The 24,161-nt window shown below is 46.3% G+C and overlaps 1 protein-coding gene across 8 annotated transcripts in view; it reads right to left on the bottom strand.

Moving 5' to 3' along the window:
• Positions 1-16,552, bottom strand: part of Zbtb38 (zinc finger and BTB domain containing 38) — an 81,540-nt gene extending 64,988 nt beyond the window's left edge. For 4 of the 8 annotated variants that reach the window (XM_075964923.1, XM_075964925.1, XM_075964927.1 and 1 more), the window contains exons 1-2: positions 16,231-16,531; positions 15,132-15,213 (exon numbers count right to left, since the gene is read on the bottom strand). The gene's annotated coding sequence lies outside the window, so the exon portion shown is untranslated. Of the gene's footprint in view, positions 1-7,777; positions 8,311-15,131; positions 15,214-16,230 lie in introns of those variants that run through there. The other 4 variants (XR_012909967.1, XR_012909966.1, XM_075964931.1 and 1 more) reach the window with 4 other exon arrangements.
• Between the last annotated feature and the right edge of the window lie 7,609 nt (positions 16,553-24,161).

Below are 24,161 nucleotides of genomic sequence, written 5' to 3'. Positions count from 1 at the left end.
TTTACCGGCGTGTTATTCTTTGGCCTCTGCGTTCTGCAGGCGGGGCTAATTTTATTTCCGGGCCTGTGGGTTAAAGTTAAATTGCATGGCTTATGCAAAGTACATAATTCAAGTACGAACAAAGCTCGGCTCTTCTCATTTGAAAAAACCATCAAGTCAGGGCACTGAGTCCCAGAGGAATCCCTGGTTTATAAACATTTGGATGGCTTTGCATGTTTCTTGATGCCATTCACAGCTTTAAAAATTACAACTGGTTTCATTTTATACCTAATCTACATATCAGTAGGTGAGCCCATGATCAGGTTGGCTAGTCAACTGAATTTTAAAAATAAATATTTACCATGTATAATATTTTTGTTTCAATTCTTATGTAAATATAAAAAGCAGATTTTTTTTATGATGTTGATTATATTCAGGCTTGGAAACAATTTGGTAGTTTTCTTTCTTTCTTTTTTCCTTCTTTAATTAATTATCAATGGCTGTGTTCTTTGAGACAAACTCTCACTGTGTTGCCCTGGCTGACCAAGGACTCACTGTGTGGGTGAGTGTAACATCAAACTCAGAGATACCTGTCTGCCTCTGCCTCCTGTATGCTGGGATTAAAGGCGTGCATTACCTCAACCTGTAATAAAGTGATTTATCAATGACTTAAAATAACTTTGGGTGGCTGGAGAGATGACACAGCAATTAAGAACACTGACTGCTCTTTCAGGGGACCTACGCTTGATTCCCAGCACCCAAATGGTGTCTCACAATCATCTGTAACTCTAATTCCATAGTTCAAGAGGACTCACTGCCCTCTTCTGAACTCTATGGGCCCCAGGAATACTTGTGATACTCAGACAAATCACTTATACACATTAAAAAAAAGAAGAGATAATCTAAAACATAATGGGATGATAATTTAGCTGGCATTTTTAAGAAAGTCCATCATACTTCCAATGGCTGGGTCTTGTCCAGAGATCTGCGTAGGAACTTCTGTAGCTGATCAAAGCTGAGAATCATACTAAATTATATTAATAAATCCTAACCTGATAGTACAATATCCTATAGTATTGACTATCATCAGTTTTAAAGATAACCATCATATAGAGACTAGAATTTAAAATCTGAGACTAGTTGATTGAAAGCCTGGACCTTCCCCCAACTCTAAAGGATGAGATTGCATCCTGCATCTAATCTCTACCTAACTCCAGAAATCCTCCCAGACATCCTGGGGGGAGGTTTCTCATGGAATTGTGGGTACTTAGACGATCACCAACCAGAGCTAGCCTGGGCCTGACCCTTTTGAAAAAAAAAACAAAAAAACAAAAAAAACCCAAGGAGACCATGTTGGGAAATTAGGAGTAGAAAGTAGAGTACCAACTTTGGAGGGAGGCTTGTTGCAGTTTGCAAATGGTTCATGGCATGCAGTAGCTGGGGAAAGTGCATCTCTACACATGCTGACATCTCATTGAGGAAAGTCCACATTACACCTTAGGCTTGCGGTGTAGCTCCGTTTGAGTTTGCTCCCTGGCACCACATATGTACAGATTTGCCCTAAATCACACCCGTAATAAGCTAGTTCGTCTAATCATTGTAGTAAAAACCACAGCTGGCTTTTTTAATACCTACCATGTTTAGCATTTATGAACAAATTTGTTATAGATTACCTAACTTTTAAAAGCCTAAATTCGTAGTGAATGGAAAAAGTCAACATAAATCATCGAGGTCAACCTGGTTTCAAGTTACAAACAGTATTTTTTTTTAAACGGAAATTTTTTTAAAAGAATGTTTAAAAAATTTTTAAACAGAAAATCAGGTGCGTATTATGAGGTCCTTTTCCCAACATGTATTTTTCCTTTGTTTTTCTTGTATGTGTGGGTATCTTTATTTGTGTTTTGAGGGGTACACATGCATGCATGTGAAAGCCAGAGTCTGGTCTCGGGTGGTGGCTGTTCCTCAGCCCACATCTTTTCTCTTCTTTGTGGATCATGTATATATTTTTAGTGGACTTTTTAAAAATTTACTTTATTGTAAGGAACTCACAAATAAAAACATCACACAGCTAGATTAAGGGAACCACTCAAATAAACACTTTCCCAGCTCCAAACTCTATACAATTAATGAACTTCTGTACAGTTAGAATGGCCATTCTGAAGCCATGGAATTCTGCTTAGGATTTTATACTTTCACTCTCAATAACATTTTATTACACTTTTCTACTATTAAGAAAAAGAAGAAGAAAGAAAAAAAACTTATGACAGAGTTGAAAGTAGAAAAACATTTAAGTTATATCCTCTTTCATGACTTGTGTGTATTGAAGAGCCTAATTCTCCTCAACTAAGCTCAGTGGTTAAATTTATCATTTTAATGAATGGATGTGTAACAGCTGCTCTTTCTTTTTTTCTCTCCTTTTCTTTCCCTCTTTCTTTCTTTCTTTCTTTCTTTCTTTCTTTCTTTCTTTCTTTCTTCTTGAAATAAGCAACACTGGTTATCCTGGAGATTGCTAGTTAGACCAGAGTTTGTTATTCCAGCTCAGAGATCTGCTTGCCTCTGCATCCTGAGTGCTGGGATTCATCTATTCATTTGTTCTGATCTAAAATCCCTTCTGTATGTATCTACAGATGTATAGAAGTTCTATTTGTACGTGATCCTAAAAAAACCCATCCCAGCTTTCTTTCTAGGTTGAGCAGACCAAGAGCTAGATTGCAAGCCTCCTGCCTCCTTGCGGCTTGTGGCAGATTATTTCGATGAACTGTCAGCAATTGTGTAAGCCAGCGAGATGGCTCTCAAAGGGGCTTTCTTGTCAACCCTCTCCACCCTGCTCTGTCTAGTGAGAGATGAACAGTTAGAACACTAAGAAGCCTTCAGTTCGTAGATTTCAACTTTTTACTTCCACCTGTCAGCATCTGGGAAAGATCTGATAGCAAGGTCGGGCAGAAGCCTTGGGGACTACTCAGAGGTGGATATTCCCAAGCCTTGGGGATCACGCTGAGGCAGATACTCCCAAAGTCTAGGGAAACTCACAGAAGCAGGTACTCTAAGAAAGAGCCAGAAGGAGAAGGGGAAACTGAAACACAGGTTTTCAACAACAACAAAAACAAAAAGATAAAAACTGGTAAGATGGAGGGGAGGCTGTGCAGCTCAACCCAAGCTAGTCCAAACGACAAGACATCCTCAGGTAGAACCCCCTCAACAGGGGCCACTGTCAGGAGGGACGTCGCTACGTCTGCTTTAGCAGCTGTGTGAGCTCTGCTTTGACGTCTTAGTGTGTCTGAAGAGTGCCTGTTGAAGAACATTATTTAGACGACCTTGAGTCTATTCGGGTCCGTTGCCACACCAAGCCCATTTACCGCCATGATCACCTGCCACTGACCAAACAGACAAACAAAATGATAGGCTGGTCTAGACGTGGAACTAGGAAAATACTGATCCAGCAGGGAGGCTGTTTCTCTTTCTAGAGAAAATGATAATTGGATAGAAAGAGAAAGGTGGAACTGTAAGTAAGATTTCTTATACATTACAGTATCTACCTCATGTGAGAGAATCATCCTTCCCATATGTCCTTCCCAGACTAAACCTAGCAGCGCACTGATCTTTTCTTTCACCAGATAAACTAAAGTACCAAAGGAGTACCAAGAGCCTCACCTCAGCCCAGGCAGCTCAACCCACATCCCACTGACTTCTTTTCCTTGCTCTGAACATAAAGCGTCACAAGCATTTGCTGGTTGAAGCAGCCACCATTACCTGAGTCTCTGGGCTTGCCTCCTGCGGGATCTTTGTGTCTCCCAGGGCACCTGGAGTTTTGCCTCATGCAGCCAAATGACTCACTAGAGTTTGTTACTGACTCCTAACTTAAGTCATGAGATTCTTTCGCTAGTTCCCTCATTACCAGTGGCAGCTTCGGTCTTGGGGCTAGTAAGACGCTTCCTAAAATGGAGAACTTCAGCCCACGAGAGACAGATGGAGATTCCTATGGAGACCTTTCAAAGGTTTCATCACTCGCTCCTCAAAGAAAAACCCCAAGCTGACTGGGAAGCTGTGAAACCTGCCCTTTTGGGGGCAGGGAAAGGGGAAATGGAAATGAGGGTGGCCCCACAAGACCACCTCCACCTCAAAAGAGCACCTCCCGTTTCCCCTGGGTCATGGTGCCTGAGTGTGTTTCACAGAATTATAGGACGGGGAAGATAGTTTGGGAAATGTTGTCTACACACTCTGAGGCCAAAGACAGTACAGTCTGACCTTACAAGAGGATAGAAACAGGACTCCTTGCTGTACAGGGCTCTGCTCTTTGTGATTTCATCATCTGGTTCCTTCTAGAAGGAATTTCAGACTGTCAACTTGCTTATTGAACTGCTGCAGATTACATGAAAATGATCAGATGCCCAAAGAGGATTTATAATGTTTCTCAATTCCTCTGGAGCAAATACATTTACATCTATCTTTAAAAAGCTCAACTAAAAACAATTTTAAACAAAATATGTAAGTATAGGCTCAAAATTCAGTAGGCCCAAGAGTCTTTGATACTTGGGTAGTATCAGAGACCCAGGCTTAATCGCTGTAAGTCAATCATTCTAAATTTAGCTAGTTGAAGTCACCTTTCTTCTATTTGGTTTGCAAAGAAACATCTCATGAGTTAGCATGAATGGCTAAAAATAAGCTGCAAGTTTCGTTTTCTGTTGTTCAGCATGGCTTAGAAACAAAACAGCACAAGCCTCGGAGATGCGTTGAATGGTGCGAAAAGTCAGCAATTCAAACTGCTTCCTTTCCTGTCCCGATGACCAGCTCATCCCCAGGCCTGAAAATCTCACACCTCTGTCCCTTTCATGGTCTTGAAATGAATCACACACACACATAAATAAGACAGGGCAGGAAACCAGGGGCTGAGGCTAGTAATGGGGGGGGGGGGGGGGAGTGGCTTCTACGTAGATGCATCATCACTTCCGCACAGGGTGTCACGTACACTTCAGCCCGAATCTCAAGTGATGCTGGAGACCCTTCTGTGGGGTCAGGGATAAATGAATAAACCGTAGATTCCGTGACGACAGGTTCCAAGGGATTGAGCTCAGAGTCTCCCTTGACCCAAATGCCATTGTTCTTGTGCAATTCCATACTACAGACCCAGGCAGCTCACAAGTTCAATTTCAAAACCGTCTTTTCAGGGCCAAGTCGGGCAAAAAGGTGCTCAGCAGCAGTGCCCGTACTTCAAAGGGACGGTAGCCACCTCGCTTTGGAGCGTTCAGCCGTGTTCGTGCCCGGCAAGCAGCACCGTGGCAAGCAGGCTCTCAGCTAAACAAGATTGAAAGGGGGCGAAGAAGGGTTAATCTCCCTCCATTAAGGAGGGGCCTCTGGGTGAGGTGAAGAGAATAATCTGTATGAAGTGCAGAGCAGACAAAGCACCTTCTGGAAACGAAATTACGGTGTGGGGCGCGAAGAACGATTGTCCTGATTTTCACTGTGGCCATTCCTTAGGTCTCGGGGTCTTTGCTTAGCTTTGAAGTTACAGCCTCAGGGAGGGGGATGAGGGCCTGTTCACATCGAGAGCAGGACTATTTGAGCTGTGATTCCACGGAACTAGGCTGCCTGGGAGGAGAGGGTGAGGCCACAGCTGCCAGGATATTGGACAGGCTTATCCAAGCACAAGTTAGACACCAGTCACGTAAATAGAACAGTCGCGGGCTAGGAAATGGCCTCTGCATCGTCTTCTTTTTCATTTAGAAAAACTTTCCAAAAAGGGTTTATTTATTTATTATTTATCATATGATTATTTATCATATGTATGTGTGCATGTATGTATGCATGTGCATGCACATGTGCTCAGAAGCATGTTGGATCTCTTGGAGCTGAACTTATAGACAGTTGTAAACTGCCTGATTGGGGACTGGGACTCGGGCCCTCTACAAGAACAATACATGCCCCAGAGATAACACTGAGTTATCTCTCTATACCTTATTTTTTGTTTGTAATTATGTATGTGTAAATGTGTATGATGTGTGGACATGGAGGCTGGAGGCATCAGATCCCCTGGAACTGGAGTTATATGTAGTTGTTAGCTGCCTGACCTGGGCGCTGGGAATCAGAGCACCAAGTGTTCGTAACGGCTAAGCCACCTTACCAGTCCCCTATTTTGAAAAATAATCATTTGAGAAATTTCAAAAATAAATTTTTCTTCCTGTTTTTGGCAGTGGGGAGGAGTCACAAGAAGTTACAAAAACAGTAAAGGAAGGATGGTGTTGCACACCTGTGATCCCAGCAGAGGCGGGAGAATGGGGAGTTAACGTCCAACCTGGGCTCAGGGTGAGAGCCTGCTGGAAGTAAGGGAATGGGCAGTAAGCGTAGTACTCCCCAGTGGTCCAGGTACCTTCCAGACTGTGGGACACTGATTCTGGGATCCGGGGATGGAGCTTATCTGGTTTCTCTGGTTTTCTCATGCACTCTCTGTCGCAGTAGCTTTGCCGCTCTCTCACACAGCATCAACACCATCAGAACGCTGTGGTCCATCACTACCACTCCCTGGGCCTTCTTAGAGTCACACCCTCCCCAGTCCTGGGCCATGGCAGCCATGGAACTCATCTCCCTCACTGTGATTCACTCCCCTTGAAAGTGATGTGTATCTGTGTAACCCTTTGAGATGTTCGCCCTGTGGGAGGTCTTTCTGACCCATTCCACTTCCTGGATAGTGTGGCCCACTCTACAGCTGGCTGCCCGTTCACCCATTGAAGACTCTCTGGCTGGCTTCTAGATTGTAGGTGTTCCGTGCAAAGTCACGGATATATATATACAGACCGCTAGGTGAATGTAAGCTTTCGCGTCTTTTGTGTAAGTATCCAGGAGTGGCTTGGCTGGATCATATGGAAAGAATGTTTAACTTTGTCAGAAAACTATCACCTGTTTCGGAGAATGACTGGATCATCTTACATTCTTACCGGAAAGAAAGGCCCAAGGCATCCAGTTTTCCCACCCCTGGCCTGCACTTGGTGACAGTATCATTTTCTGAGTCATTCCGGTAGATATATTGTGGCTCCTTTTGCTGACGTACAATAAAATGGGGGTAAGGTTTGGCGCTGCTGATCCTGGGTAGGATGGTCACTAAAAAGCTCTCGCTACCCCAGCTTTCCCGTCCACATGGCAGTTTATGCTGCCTGGCATTTAGATAATGGGCAATTGCTCGTCTCTCTGCCTGGGGGAGCCTTCAGTTTTGCTCACTTGCTCCTGACTGCAATGATGGGATATCCCCATCAGGAACTGCTAAACCTCTTTGAGCCAGTACCCCCTTAAACTAGTGATGCCTGCTTCTATAAGAAGAGATGAGTGATACAAAGTCACGGAGAATTTTCTTGGGCTAGAACCTTCCCTCTGCTATGGTCATAGACTGCGTAGAAGCCTGTTTTTATAGTGGAGGTGGGGCATGGAGTCAGTATAGACAGGAGTAAGGAAAGCCTCCAGCAGTACCTGCCAATCAGAAGACCCACTGAACACTTCTTGCCTTTGGACTTTGTGCCCCATGACCATATTGGACTCTTCGATGGGATGTAGAAACCTTGTCTGCATATCCTGGAACTCTGACTTCTCTCTCCCACTGGTTAGGAATGGAGATACCATTCTCTCCAGTTTCCTAGCCCGAGGACCCAGTCCTTTGAGTGGCCAGATTGTCATTTAAGGACCAGAAGATGCACTTAGTAGACATACTCTCATGCCAACAAACACTCATCCACATAAATTAAAACAAATCTAAATAAATTGTTTATTTGTTTGTTTATTTTGAGACAGAGTCTCACTATGTAGCTCTGGCTGTCCTGGTACTCACTATGTAGACCAAGCTGCTGGCCCCAAACACAGAGATCCTGCTGTCTCTGCCTCCTGAGTGCTGGGATTAAAGGTGTGCACCACTGTGCCCAGCACTAAAAATAAAAAAAAAAAATTAAAGAAAAAATTTCAAGACAACAGGAACATGAGCTTCATATGGAGCAGACATAGTGAGGACATGGATTACCCCGGTCATTCCTGTACTATCAGCCTGCATCAGCTGAGCCCCAGACTTGAGGGAGAGTATAGATGCTACTAGAATCCGTGCTTATCACAGCTTGCCCTCCTACATTTGTATTAGAAAGCCAAGAACCAAGAGGACGAGGACAGTCACGAGACAATGAGGACACATGCAGAAGTGGAGACACTTGGTGAGAACATCAGCCTCTCCGGTGTCTCAGCATGGAGACGGGCACAGCTGAAGTGCTGCCGCTGGGTGCGGGCATGGATAGCCTCAGAGGAACTATGTGCAGGTTTCTGGTGTCTGAAGGCGCGCAGAGAGCCTGCCGACAGTGGTGCGGTCTGTAGAGGCAGAATTTGAAAGGCAAACAACGGTGGCGCACGCCTTTAGTCCCAGCACTCAGGAGACAGAGACAGGTGGATATCTGAGTTTGAGGCTAGCCTGGTCTACAGAGACCAACCAGGGCTACACAGAGAAACTCTGTCCCAAAACAAACTAAAAATAAAAGGCAAATGGCGGATGTGCCCCTCTAGCAGTTAAAGCAGAAGAATGGGAGGAAGTGCGGGGCTATCAGAGACCGTTACGTGACTGGTGGGCGTGGGTTAATGATTTCTGCGGTGTTGTGAAGACACATGGACCTTTATGCTTCCTCTCAGATGACAGAGTTTTTAGGTCTTGGTTGGGTTTGTTCAATAGGTTCTCTGCGACTGCTGTTTCACTCCTTTCTATGGTTCCATGCTCCAGTCCCTGCTGTCTGGCTCACTGTTCCCACTTCCCTGGTGATAAGGCTCAGTCACAGCACCTTGCAGACACCACAGACACCTCCCCTGGCTCGGAACATCATCACATTCTTCCTGAGGGTGGGATCTACCGGGGCTCCACACCAAACCCTGGCTCTGTCTCCTTTTCAGTTCCTGTCTTCTGACCTGAGATCCGCCCCCACACTTAAGCCTGGCATTTGCCATGACGCTGTTCTGCTGTTCTATTTTCTGTCCTTCAACCCACCATGGCTCAGTTCTGAAGAAAAGTATCTTACAGATGCTTTCTGTATGACTGTCCTATGTCCTCCTAAGTCCTTGTCAGGGCTCAGAGATCACAGGGGTCTGGCACCACTAGGTGACCAAGAGAATGACCTGGGCCCCTCTGAGGTCCAAACTGTATGTGTTAGTCCTGAGATTTGACCCTACCTATCAGAGAACAGTCACAGTTTCCTTGACTGAGGCAGGGAGCTGTTTCAAGAGTTGTCTTCTTGTTGGTTTCCTTTGTCGCTACCAGAAGGTTGGGCATGTTTAGGTCCCTTGTCTAGGTCACCCTCTGCCAATAAATCTCTGGGTGACCATTAGGAGGCAAATGGTCTATGTTTACTCCACTGCTCTCATGTTTACAACAAGCTTTCCTGGTTCCCAAGCTAATAATCATCTTCGTGCCAGATAAAGCTAAAACTCAGAAGCCAAAAAGAACTTTTCGTTTCTCGTTTGGATATGTGCTATGGTTTGGGTACAGTTTTTCCTTCAGCGTTTATGTGTGTGCTGGAGGCTTGGCCTTCAGGGTGGCGGTGTTGAGGCAACGGGACCATCCAGAAGTGAGGCTCGTGGAAGAAGGTAATTGGGTCATAAGGGCATTGCCCACTGAAGGGATCATTGTAGGTTTTGTGAGATGGCATTAGTTTCCATGAGAATGGTTGCTGTAAATAAGCCTGGCGCCTCTCCTGAATCCTTCTTTCTGTGTAGCAGGTGCTCCCAGCACGGTGATGTCATTTGCCCAGAGGCCCTCATCAGGGAAGAGCAGATGCTAGCACCATGTTCTTGAACCTCCAGAACTGTAAACTAAATATCTTTTTAGTGATGATTTTATTTGCCAGGTGTTTTGCTATAGCAGTACAGACTATGACAGTATCCCAGCCCAGGGTCCGCTAACGTTTTTTTTTTTTTCTGTGTAAAAATGCCTAGAATTGATTAGGTAGCAAACTAGACAGTCGAGTAAGTAGTTCTCAGGCTTTGATGGATGTGAGAATAAGGAGGGTGTGTTAGAATGTATATTCCTGATATTTGAAAGATAGCAGGTGATTCTTAGACATGGGTCGGTCGAAGTCTCCATAGAGTGACATGGATGAATCTAACATGTCTGGGACGACGGTCAGAGTTTCTGTTGTCACAGGGACTTGTGAACATGCGTTTTCATGTGAGAAACCTCAGGGGACCAGGTTCTGAGTTAGACACTGATGATCTGTGGACCAGCATTTACCAACTGGTAACTTTAAAACCAGATCATTCAACTTGACACTTCAATTTCTGGGGATTTTCCTTAAATTGCCCACAAGGATTTACGTTCAAGAGTGTTTATATATTTGTAACAGTGGACCACCAGAAGCAATAAAAATATCCATTTAAAAATGGCTAAATTAAAATATGCCAATGTAAAGATAATAACCATAAAAAAAGACAGCAAAAACCAAAACTAAAACTACAAACTAAAAAGGAATTTGTCTTCTGTAGAATGGAAGAAGGAAGAGGAATGTTGTAATGAAGTTGAAAGTCCAGTCAAGCGTGGCCCAGCTGCAGATGGCGGGGGGGGGGGGGTGCAGCCTGTCCCTGGGGAATCCTAACTACTCCCTTGCAAGGCACCTTGATATAGCTGCTGCCTTGGACTTAAGTCAACGAGAAAGGCCTTTTTACTGGCTACCCCCTTCCTCCTGTGATGCACGATGATCGCCTATGAGATTCTGAATAGAAGGGTGACCCCCATCACAGCAGGCAGACTGACCGCCCTCTTTCAGGTAGCTAGGAAGCACAACCCCAGATCAGTGCCTCTAGGAGGGTCAGTTTCATCTGTCAAGTAGCCAGACTCTAGAATCGCTTAGGGCTCGGGCCTCCAGGTATACCTGTGAGAAACGACTATTTGAGAGTTAGCCTCTGAGAGTATCTGCGATAGAATTTATCTTGTTAGGTTAATTCTTGTGGGAAACCCCATCTCAGTTGTGGGCAGGACCATTCCCTGAGTGGGGATCCTGTACCTCATGAAATGGAGAACGCAGGCTGAGTAGGAACATTCCTTACTCTCTGCTCCTGGTTTATGGATGTGCTGTGTCCGACGGCTTCCAGCTCTTGCTGCCGTGACTTTCCAACCACACTGGCTGAGGCAAAATAAAACCATGCGCCCTTAAGTGACTTTTGTCAGGACATTGTATCACAGCCACAGAAAAATGACCAAGATTGCTTCCACAGAGTAGACATCAAGCCTGCCTTGTTCCCGTGTGCTGGGACCCTCAGTAGAATTTCAGGAATCAGCTCTCGGCACAGAGATGCTCAACCAGTTTCTCTCAAAGTCTTTCGTGAAGTTGGCCCTTTTGAGCCGCTGGCCCACACTCACACCTGGCCAAGTGGCTTTGAACTAGTTGTACCTACTATGTATTTTGCTTAGGCATGTTTCTAAGGATCACAGATGCAGGCGATTCAGAGAGAATTTTTCTTGTTTCAAAACAGCATTACTTCATAGCAATCTCCAAAGCCAAGACATCAACGCCGACCATGCGGTGGCAATTGTCACAAGCACGCTAACTTAGTCTTCACAGTCCTCATTGCCCGAACCATTCCGCCCGGAACCTTACTCAATTTAACGGTCTCAACAAAACAAAACACTACTTTGAAGGTGAGAAGGAGCTTGAAAGTTCTGGTAAAAACCAGAGGCTTCTTGAGTTAACAGCAAAACCCCAGAGTCCTTTGTGTGGTGTTTTCCAAATTGGTTCTTGATGAGAACTAGGGGATTTCAGTGTGAGAAATGACAAAGGCCAATTACTATGAATTCTTAGCTGTCGTAAATATGACGTGAGCTCCTTGCAAAACTCTCTAAAAAGGGTAGCAGGGCATTCATAATGCTGAACCAGGAAGAAGGGGGCTAGCGTATCTGTGCATCAAGAACTTTATAACCTCTGAGGTCAAAATAACCAACTGGCCCCGAGTCCATGTGAAGCTGTCACGCTCAACTTCTTGTCAGTGTTCGTCATGGATAAACAAGGTCAGGCGCACATCTTCAGATGACTTAACTCTGCAAAGACCCTGGTGTCTCCGCTGTGAATCACACAACTCATGTATGATTAAAATGAAAAATAATAAAAAATAAGATTAAAGTGAAATAAACTTATGAAAGCTTTTTTTCTGTGAGATCTATTTTGGTGCCATTTAAAAATGTCAAATATGAAAATATGAATTGTGTGCTGTACACAATCCTGTCCTGCTGGTGATGCCTCTGAGGTCACCCCCGCCTGCCATCCTAATAAGGTCAGGTGGTCCTAAGGCTCTGTGCCTTTCTTTCAGACATTATATGTTTACAGTAATGAAATTCTGGTTACTCGATTTGGTGGTCACACACCTCTCCTTGTCATACAGTGTAGCTAGAAGTGTCAGAAATCACTCCTGAATCAATTTGCTATGCTATATGTATTGAGGGGATCATATCAGATGGTAGCTGAAATTAATAAGCCATGCTTAGTCAGTGTTAAGGTTTGAATCTGAAATGGTTCCTCATGGGCTCATGGGTTAGTACACATGGCCCACGACTGGCGATGGTCCTGGAGGTTCTGGATGCTTTGGCAGATGAAACCGAGCTGGGGAAAGCAGGTCAGGGAGGGCATGTCTTCACACCTCTGTCCAACTCTGGTCCCTTCATAGAGCTCTTTCTGGTCCCATGACTCCTCCACTACATCTCGCTGCCGCCACATCCTTCTGCTCAGGAGCACAGCCACCATGGAGTGAATTCTCTGGAACCGTGAGCCCAGATAAACGTGTCCTCCTCTAGGCACTTTGTCACAGTGTGAGGAAGTAACGAACGCAGCCCAGCTCCTAAGAGAGTGGACCGTGACACTGTTCCTCCTGCCTGTGGCCTTTGGCTCTGCGTTTCCTGGAAAACTCTAGGTTCTCGGAGAAACAAAGACATCTTTGCCGCCTCACAGCTAATCAGCGGCAGAGCCCAGGCAGTCCTCAGATCTTGTGCGTCTTCAGCTCACTCCGTCAGGTGGTGGCTTCTAGTGGTCAGTGTGTTCCCACACTTTGACTCTCCCATCATCCCAGCCTGCTCAGTAGACACACTTGGAGATCAACAACCCCAGAAAGTACACCTTCAGAGGTGGAAATATTTTTGAAAAATTGAAACAAAACAACTTGCTATTTATTTAGCCCGCTCTCGATGTGAAGGGACAAACAGCAATCGAAGAGGCTATCAGATTGGCCGGGAACACATCTTCCCACACAATGGACAATGCTCACTCTTCAGGGTGGGGATGTGGGAGCCAGGAATATCAAGTCTAGTGGCAACATTTCATTTGCTTAGACGGATACTGACCACAAAACTAGAGAACTATGCACCATGCAGCCTGAACAGATCTTTACTGGAGCCCTTTCCTGACATTTACCGGTGAGAAGAGAATTCTACAAAAACCAACAGTGGCTTAAAATCTACATAAATTATAAAGTGAGACAGGGCTCTCCAAATAGGGTTCATACATTTGCCCCTCACTGTTTCAGTAAATGAGACTTCCCGAAAAGAAAAAGGCAGAATTAGACATTGGGTATAACTCTTTTATATTTCGTGGGGTTAGCATTAATGTTCCTGCCCAAGTCTTTTATAGTCTATATTAAAATATTTTTCAAATAGTTTTATTTGAGGGTCTCTTCTTAGAGGAGCCTTCTCACTAGTAAAGCACTGTAGGACCTGGTACAGATGGGGTAGAAGAGTCTCCCAGATTCTCCAGGACTGGGCAGAACCATAGCTCAGGGCTCCGGGCATGTTCCTATACATCACTGCAGTTTATAGCGGTGGGAGCAAAATCCCATTGACTGCTAGTTTGCTTGACTCAAGAACACGAAAGGAACAAAGCCAGAAAAGACCTAAACAAGAGAATGGGGGAGGAAAAATAAGGGGAAGATGCCCTTTCTGTTTCATTGGCCACTAACAACAGGAATGTGTTTATCTTAATCTTGGGATTGGAATGGACAGAGGCATCTTGGGAAATTTCTCTCACTGTTCTTTGCCCTCATGGCCAGGTAAAACCTGTGAGTGTCCAATAGTTTATTCCAAATATCTCCTAATGTTTTGCTGTTGTTTTGAGATAGGGTCTTGCTATGTTGCCCTGGTTGGCCTGGAACTCAGTATGAAGACCAGTTGGCATTAAACTCACGAGCAACCAACCCTCTTGTCTCTGTCTTCTACCTGGGGTTACAGGTGTGCACCTATATGCTTGGCATTATAATATGCTTTTATAAGATTTATTTTTATTTTATATGTGTACACTTGCTACTTATCTGCCTGGAAGTATAGCTGTGTGCCATGTGCATGTCTGGTGCCCAAGGGGGCCAGAAGAAGGCACTGGATCCTTAGGAACTGGATAATCCCAGATAGACATGAGCCCCCGTGTGTGCTGGGAACTGAACCTGGGTCCTCTGCAAGGGCACCAAGCAAGCTCTCTCTCCAGCCCCTCATCTACCATCCACTACCACCAACCCCCTCCCCACCTCACACACACTGTTCTACTCTCACGTCTTATATTTGAGCATTTCTAAGCTTTTACACTCAATGCCGAAGAGATTATCTTTCTCCGGAACCTCCCCACTGTTGTCTCTGGGAAGTGGCTGCTCTAAGCTAGCTACAGCCATAATCCCTGGGTTTTAGCCAATGGGATGGGAAGAAAGATGATATGGACCACCTCAACCCATAAGACCCTCCCTGTACGCTTCATTAGGTTCTTTGCTCTTTCCACTGCGGAGCGAAGATACACCCTGGTGGTTCTGAAAACCTCCTGCTGCTAACGGAAGAGTCTCCTTCAAACTCTGAATGTTTTGCGTTTGTTAGTGTTTGTTGGTCATCAAACCAAGGGACTGGGGCACTTAGGGCACGCCCACTGAACTCTACCCCAGCCTTGAATCTGAACGAATGATTGAAAGAGAGTTATCCCAACCAACCTGCACTGTGACATGAGCAAAGCCTATTGTGTTTAAGCCAATCTATATTTATGGTAGCAATTAGCTTATCGTGACACAAATCCCCTTTGACACAGCCATTGTCATTCTGTACCTATACCCTGTACCCTTTTCTTTATTTTCCTAAAACCCCCAAAAAGTAGAACTAGAGACGTAAAAGCAGGGAGTCATCAGGGACAAATGGCACTCACCAAAGTATTTCACACACAGCGCTCAGATCTCCCAGCCAGAGGAACGGCAGACTGGTATAGCCTCGCTCCAAGACAGCCTCACCTGTAAAATTATATTTAAAAGGTAAACCACAAGGCCTTCAAAACATAAAGTGTGACGGTTCATCTCATAGGATGCTGGCTCATCAGGGATTTGTGTTTCTCGCTAAACGACAAACTTCTACACTGCCTTAAGTGAAGGTCATTTTCTGAGATACACGCAACCACATTAGCGTGAAGAACAGACTTAGTGAGCTGAGGAAGGTCTACAGAAAAGAGACCGTCACTCGGGAGGTGACTCGAGAAGCCAGGGGAACTGAGATACAGCTCTAAGGCCTGTCTGCTCTGTGACTCTCACGCCCCGTGCAAAAAATATTTTTCCATAGAAACTGAAATTTCTAGAGTAGAAACTTCCAGAACTCATAAAGGACAGGTTATGCAAAGGCCTCGGAGTTTTTAGACGATACACAAACGGATTAATTGTGTATCGCCTCTGCTTCATGTCCCTGCTTAATGGCAGCGTGAGTGGAAATGAGAGACTGTAAACAGGACACCAAGGAGATAAGGAAGCACAGAACAAGCAGAAGGACAGAAGGCGCTCCCAAGACAGGCAGGCTGGCTGTGGCCCCTTTCCGACCAGGTCTGCCATTATCCATCCCCCACCCCGCCCCTCCCCCGCTAAGTGTGAAAATACTTTGACTGACAAAACATACGCTTGTCTAGGATGGGGCTTGTCTTATGTCTGATCACCCCCTAGACGATCCAGGAAGCAAACTGGTCAGAACCCCAGACACATGTTTTGGTTTCCTTCTTGAAACAGAGCTCAGGTGGGCAGAGCAAACAAGAATCCCCAACCCAGGAGGACATTCTCCTCAGGGTTTCGCCTGAGCAGCTTTTGTTTATCTGTTCTTGCTGGGCCCCCGGGGAAGAGAGAGAGCAGGCCCCTCTGAGGCTGTGTTTAGAAGGTGTCCCAATGTCCGTCCCCACTCCCTCCTCTGGGCCAGGACCTACCAGACCTGGCTCTTAGGAGCAAGATGGCACCCACCAAGTTGGGCTGAGAGGCTGAGGGGCCTTCACTTACTCAGAGGTGCTGGCTCTGAAGCCCACAGGCTGCCAACTTCCTGGGCTCAGGAGGCCCCACCGCATTCTTCCTCTGGATTCCTCAACTCCTGGTTGAGATCTGCACCACATAATTTTCTCATGACGTCACTCATTCTGACTGCTTACCCTTGGAAAGCTGATTTACAAGTAAAGCTCTCCTTAAGGCTTAAAACAAAAGAAGAAAAAGTAGAAGAAATAAGGTGGCTGGAGGGGAGATAGAGCACCACAGTGGCCTCCCGGTTTTGAGATTTGCTGCAGCTATGAGAACCACTCCCTGGTCAGGTTCCTGGCTACAAACCGAGGCCAGCAGCAGGGCGTGGGTGACGTCAGGGCCAGGCCTGAGTCATAGCCAGTGGCCCGGCTGCTCTGCCACTCGGAAAGGGACAAAAGGAACCTTTGATGTCCAGAGGCCCTCCTCTCTGGCAGGCTGGCTGCGCCCAACAGCAGGCCAGAACATTCCAGCTGTCTCTCCACCCCATCCGCCCTTCCTCCTTCCGGAACAGTCCCAGACAGATTCAACAGGGCCTCCCTGGAGGACATCGCCCTCTGTACAGCCACGGCATGGCCACCCTCTGTAACTGAGAAGCAGGGAGGAACGGAGGTTTCCCCCCAGGACCCTCTCACTTCCCCTGTCATGTGATGCTCACCTTAGGACAGAGTATTTAAAGACATGGAAAGGTGGACTCGCTGTCCCCATCTCCGGGGCAGCCTCCACTGCTCAGGCTGTGTTTGCTTCTGCTGCGCTGTGGAGGCAGGCCTCAGGTCTCCACTCTGTTCCTCCTGGGTCTAAGTGGCTTTCCTCTCGGAAGACATAGTTATAGCGCAGTACCTGGTGTGAAGCTCACTAAGTACACCATGAAGGCTGGCTGGCTGGCTGGCTGGTTGACTGACTGCCTGGACGAATAGATGAAAACCTTAAAGTAAATGTGGAGGGCACATATTGAAAACTTACGGTGAATGTTTCAGTCTCCGCAGTAAGTTCTTTGTGACAATATTTCACTTACCGTGACAAAGCTGTGGATGAGGAAATAGATGGAGGAGGAAATGGGTTCTTGGAGAAACAAAGACATCTTTGCCTCCTCACGGCTAATCAGCGGCAGAGCCCGGGCAGTCCTCAGACCTCAGGTTCGCTTTCAGCCTCCATGTTGAGAGGCTCGGGCGAATGAGGAAATACTGACTAATGTTCTTTCCAGGAGAGGAAAGATAAGAACAAAGACGGGCCTTGAAACCTGACCCTACAAGAACATGATGGAACAATCAGGTATGTTCTGTCTAGGTGAGGTAAGCCTCGTGGCCTCTGGATGGGCCAATGTCACAGCTGAGGCGTGACAAGCAACTAGTCTATCCTGAGAAGCTGGAGCCAGAAGACAGAGCCAGGGAAGCCTGTTGGCCCAAGCCCTGTGTGGTGGAAGAGCCTCAGTGGGCAGAGCACTGGACACCATGTGCAGAGAAGAGAGGACCGATGGGCTAGGAGGAGTGAGTCTGGGCAATGTTATCCAGGCCACATATTTCTGCACTGTATGGTGGCCGGGCTCTCAACCACAGCTCCGCACCTGAGATGGTCGCACAGCAGTTACAGACTGGCTGCTGCCTGGGTCAGGTATGCTGATGTTGTTCTGCTTCCTGCTCTGTAATTATAGGGACCGCCTGGGAAGAGGTGCTAATCCAAGCTAGTGACAGAGATGCGGACATGTCTTCAGTCCTGCCATCCCAGAAACAGAAAGCTAATGAACTCCCCCCTCAGTTTACCTGTGGGGATAAAAGCTGTTTAGAGAATAAACGCAGGTGATCTTCAGGATTTGAACCCTGAGACCCCCTCCGATATTGCTGTGTGAACTGTGTCTCAATTATTCCCGTGCCCCCATGCTGCTCCAGAGAGACAATTTATGTTGGGGTTGGACCCCGACACTAAGGGGGAAAGGACACACTAGTGCTCGGGAGAACCGGGAGGCCCAGATGAGGAGCTGAAACAGCACTTTCAGAGGACGAGAAGGGGCCTACGCCAAACAATCACAGTCCCATCCTTCTGTCATGTCCCCGAAGAAGGGGCCTACGCCAAACAATCACAATCCCTTTCTTCTGTCATGTCCCCGGGAATAGCAAATAGCAGGAATAGTGACCAGGCCAGGACCCAGCCAGAGCCCAGGCTGTGCTCTGCTGTGTTCACACCAAGGCAAAGGGGTGGCAGGAAGAAAGTCGGCTCAGCAGTCGGGGCCCCTATCAGGAAGAACCCCTCGGCTCCTTCTCCACAGTGGCTTGTGACTCTACTTGTACTTTTCCATGACTCTTGAATGTCTCATTTCAAGAGGAAGCCAGAAATTTCAAGCCCCTTAGGTCTCAATGATGTGGTCTCTTTTCCCCCACCCATCTTTGGAGGGTCAGGTGCTATGATACAGTGTGAGAGGGATCCTTCCCATGGAGGGAAAGGACTGCGGTGGGTGATAGGATATGCCACGCAGACGCAGACATAGTTTGGGTGTGAGTTTATTGAGAAGAGAGGAGGATAGGGGAAGGGAGGGAAGACACACACACACACACACACACACACACACACACACACACACAGAGAGAGAGAGAGAGAGAGAGAGAGAGAGAGAGAGAGAGAGAGAGAGAGAAAGAGCATGTATGTCTCTTAAAGGGACCTTTGCACCTGCATACAGTGAGGGTTCTGCTTGCCATACACAGAGGGGGTCAGGTTCTCAAGGGGCAGGACCAAGTGTGCCTGGATATTAGCATCAGGGAGACCTCTCTCCATGACTCTGAATCTGTCTCCGATGGCCAGGCAACACTGTGTGATTATCTTTTCATGAAGGCTCTGCCAGCCAACACTCAGAAATGACACTTGGTGGAGTTTGGGTCTCCATGCAATTGGAACTAGCCGAGAATTTCCGAGGAGAAACCCGTGTGCTTTTCTTCAAGGGGAACAGCAATGACAGGTCATCTTTGCTGGCATGGTCCATCAGAGCCTGACCGTGACCTGAGGAGGGCATTGCAAGTTTTAGGCTTTTATGGTAGAAGGTTTATTTGTCCATTGCTGCCCTGTCTACAGAAATGCCTCTGGGTGCCTCCCTGCTGTTTCCCCTGGGGCTTGGTAGATAGCCTGTGCCGTAGACACTGGTCTTTACTTCTTTAATAAAAAGACTAGAGGTTCATTCCTACTGTGCCTAGGAACATGCAAACAGAAAAGGGAGAGAAAATAATAAGCAGAAATGATCCACAAACTTAAGCGAGCTGCAGATCCTTGTGTTTCGGGCACTGTGGTTGATGCTAACGGGGGTGGGGGGATAAAGTTAGGGAACTGGGCAGACCGTCCACTTGGAAACACAGAGAAGTGGCCCCAGGAGCTCTTCTTGCCTGCACCTCATCTAGGAAACCTCCTTCTTGGGTACAATAATATAACTAATTTTATTATTTATTATTTTATTATTTATTAATTAACGCTGCTAATTTTCTGGTAAATCTTTAAGGGCTCAAGGAATTCCTCAGATCTCTCTATACTTGCCACCTTCAATTTTTCTCACTTCCTTTAGTCTTTTTAAAAACATGATTAAGATATGATTTACATAGCAGAAAGTCCACCCACTTAAAGTATGCAATTCAATGGGTTTAGTATATTTGCATATATTTACATATGCTTAGTATATTTACATACTCATAGTCTACTTTTACAACATTTTTGTCAGATATCCCTTGTGAAGAAACATTGTACATTTCAGCTTTAGGCAACCATCAATGTGCCTTCCAGCTCTAAAGAGTTTCCTCCTCGGGACATTTTGCACACAGAATATCACAGTTCATGGCCTGTTGTGATTGGCTTCTTTCACTTAACACAATGCCTCCGAGGTGTATCCATATTGCAGAGTATTTCCTCGCCTATTCCTTCTATGTCTGGATAAAAGTGTACTACATGAATATAAGACATTTTGTTTATTATCTTGGAATCAGTTGATGACAGTTTGAACTGTTCCACTTGTTTGCTTTGCTTTTTTTGCACAATACTGAAGATTGAACCTAGAGTCTCACATAAACCAGGCAAGTGTTCTACTACTGAGCTATATCCCCAGCATGAAAAAAAGATTCCTTCTGTTTGTGAAAAATCAGACTAAATAAAGAACTAATTGAAATTGAAAAAAAAATCCCCCCTTTTTTTTTTCCTATTTCAAGCTGGCCTTGAATTCATCCTGTGTCCCAGGCAGACTTTGAACTCAGGCCCTCTGGAAGAGCAGCTGGTGCTCATAACCGCTGAGCCATGTCCCCAGCCTGGCACAACTCACTTTTAGACTATCATGAACAATATTGCCATGGACACGGGTGTACAATGTTGTTGTTGCTGGTAGTGTGTGTGTGTGTGTGTGTGTATGCATGCTTAAGTTTTGTTTCTCTTGAGATGATAGGGAGAAAGATTGCTGAGCTGTGTTAGTTACTTTTATTGTTGTTATGAATATATGATTCAGGGTTTAAAAGTGATTAGTAGATGGGGGCTGGAGAGATGGTTCAGCAGTTAGGAGCACTTGGTTGTTCTTTTTTTTCTTATTATTCTGTTATTTTTTATTTTTAATTTATTTATTATTAAGGATTTCTGCCTCCTCCCCGCAACCGCCTCCCATTTCCCTCCCCCTCCCCCGATCAAGTCCCCCTCCCTCATCTGCTCGAAGAGCAAAAATGTGTAGCCCAGGCTGGCCTCGAACTCGTGATCCTCCTGCCTCTGCCTCCTTCAGCAAATCCTACCTGCATGCACCACCACAACCGGCTTGGTTGTTCTTACAGAGGACCAGGGTTCAGTTCCCAGCCACCCACATGGGGGCTCACATTGTTTAACTTCATTTCCAGGGGGATATGACACCTCACTTGACCTCTATAGCACCAGGCATGCTTGTGGTACACATGCATACACTCAGAAAAAACATTCATATGCATAAAATAAAATTTTAAATATTAAAACTTTTAAGTGCTTAAAGGATGGTTTTAAAGGAATAACCATTTTTCTTTTATTTGTACACAAGGCTAGGCAAGGGTTGCAATCCCTTGATGCAATCCATAAAATGCAGGCCATTCTTTTTATTATTATTATCATTACTTACTTATTTATTTATTTATTTATTTATTTATTTATTTATTAAAGATTTCTGTCTCCTCCCCGCCACCACCTCCCATTTCCCTCCCCCTCCCCCAATCAACTCCCCCTCTCTCATCATCCCTAAGAGCAGACAGAGCAGACCGGGTTGCCTGCCCTGTGGGGAGTCCAAGGACCTCCCACTTCCTTTCAGGTCTAGTAAGGTGAACATCCAAACAGCCTAGGCTCCCACAAAGCCAGTACATGCAGTAGGATCAAAACCCAATGCCATTGTTCTTGAGTTCTCAGTAGTCCTCATTGTCCGCTATGTTCAGCGAGTCTGGTTTTATCCCATGCTTTTTCAGACCCAGTCCAGCTGGCCTTGGTGAGTTCCCGATAGAACATCCCCATTGTCTCAGTGTGTGGGTGCACCCTTCGCGGTCCTGAGTTCCTTGCTCATGCTCTCTCTCCTTCTGCTCCTGATTTGGACCTTGGGGTTTCAGTCCGGTGCTCCAATGTGGGACTCTGTCTCTGTCTCCTTTCATTGCCAATGCAGGCCATTCTTGACACTGCTGGAGTGGCAGGGAAACTGAGGCTGGATAGACTATGGGGCCTGGAGGAAAACCTACTGCTATTATTCTGCTAAAGGAACATAGCACTAAATGACTCCTAAGGACACACTGCTGTACCCATGGATCAGTGCCTTGCACAGTCCACATCAGAGATGCTTCTTCTTGCAGTAGATGGGGATTAGCACAGAGACCCACAGGCGGACACTGTGCAGAGAGTGGGGGACTTAGGCGCACTCAGTCCTAAGTGGGGTATCTTCATCAAACCATCCCTTCAAGGCTCAGGGAAGAGGAGGCAGAAGATGATAAGAGCCAGAGGGATGGACGACACCAAGGAAAAGGTGTCTTCCGAACCCAACAGGACAGATGCACACATGAAGTCACCGAGAATGGCAACACAGGACAGATGCACACGTGAGCTCACCATGCAGGGCAGCACGCACAGGACAGACGCACACATGAGCTCACCGAGCATGGCATGCACAGGACAGATGCACACGTGAGCTCCCCGAGCACGGCATGCACAGGACAGATGCACACATGAGCTCACCGAGCATGGCACGCACAGGACAGATGCACACGTGAGCTCACCATGCAGGGCAGCACGCACAGGACAGATGCACACATGAGCTCACAGAGCATGGCATGCACAGGACAGATGCACACATGAGCTCACAGAGCATGGCAGCACACACAGGACAGATGCACACGTGAGCTCACCGAGTATGGCACGCACAGGACAGATGCACACGTGAGCTCACCGAGCATGGCACACACAGGACAGATGCACACATGAGCTCACCATGCAGGGCAGCACGCACAGGACAGATGCACACGTGAGCTCACAGAGCATGGCAGCACACACAGGACAGATGCACACGTGAGCTCACCGAGTATGGCAGCACACACAGGACAGATGCACACGTGAGCTCCCCGAGCATGGCACGCACAGGACAGATGCACACGTGAGCTCCCCGAGCACGGCATGCACAGGACAGATGCACACGTGAGCTCACTGTGCCTCCCTGCACAGGTTCAAGCCAGATGGGGTCCCAGCACGGAGAGGGGGAAGTGGACACAGAGTGCCACCCTTAACCAAGAAGCTATTTATAAATGATACCCACTAGCAAAAGAACAGTCAATTTTCTCTAATGGAGTGTCACTGGGTAGGTATATCCAGGGCAGGCCTCCATGTCCAGGAGTGGATGGCCAATATTAAAAGAATTCTATGTTTTGTTTTAACTTTTTGTTTCGTTTGAGAGAGGAGGCGGGGGGACATAGAATTAGCTGGGTAGGGAGATTCTGGGTGGAGTTGGGGGAGGGGAAGAACATGATCAAAATATATTGAATAAAAAATTTTAAATAAAAAAACTATAGTTTCAGGGACTAGAGTGTAGCTCATCGGTAGACTATTGACCCTGCATAATCAATGCCCTGGGTTTGATTTTTCCATGCTGAGATGGGATGGGGCAGGGCAGAATGCAAGGGAAGGAAGAAAGGAAGGAGGAAAAGGAGAGAGAGAAAGATAAAGGTGGGGGTGTTAGCGTGGATCCTTTCCTATTGACCCATTTAAGTAACTCATGAGTGCGTGGAGGACACCTGCTACGTCCATTCGAAGGGTGGAAAACATGAACTTGAGGGCTGGAGGCCAGCAAGAGTGAAGGACCAGGAGCCCTCCTCCCAGCGCGCCTCTCAGCCACTTCCTCATTCCCACAGTGTGTACACAACTTCATACTGAACTCTGCTATCTTCTAAGACTCCAGGACATCCCCTCTCGTTTATTCTCTCAGCTACCCCAAGAAGTAGACGGATCAGACTCAAATTCCTATTTGATCACAAGTGACCTTAGACAAGTTACGGAATGTGTTGTTAGGCTCAGTGTCCTCAGCTCTAACATACGTTTTACATAAAACATATAACATATATAAAACCAGAGAGGCTGAGGATCTTGGCTGACCTCACACAGCCTGGAATTGGCAGGATCAAGGAGAGAACTAGAGTTTCTCCTCTCGGCCTAGATGGTCCACGGGCTTCCCTCATGAAAACTCTTTTTTTTATTTTTTTTTTATTTTTTTTAATTTATTTATTTATTAAAGATTTCTGTCTCTTCCCCGCCACCGCCTCCCATTTCCCTCCCCCTCCCCCAATTAAGTCTCCCCCCAGCCCGAAAAGCAATCAGGGTTCCCTGTCCTGTGGGAAGTCCAAGGAACCCCCACCTCCATCCAGGTCTAGTAAGTTGAGCATCCAAACTGCCTAGGCTCCCACAAAGCCAGTGCGTGCAGTAGGATC

This window comes from Microtus pennsylvanicus, chromosome 3 (genome assembly GCF_037038515.1).
Source record: "Microtus pennsylvanicus isolate mMicPen1 chromosome 3, mMicPen1.hap1, whole genome shotgun sequence".
Taxonomy (NCBI): domain Eukaryota; kingdom Metazoa; phylum Chordata; class Mammalia; order Rodentia; family Cricetidae; genus Microtus; species Microtus pennsylvanicus.
Note: the sequence above shows the minus strand (reverse complement) of the source record. Positions and strands in the feature narration are given on the sequence as shown.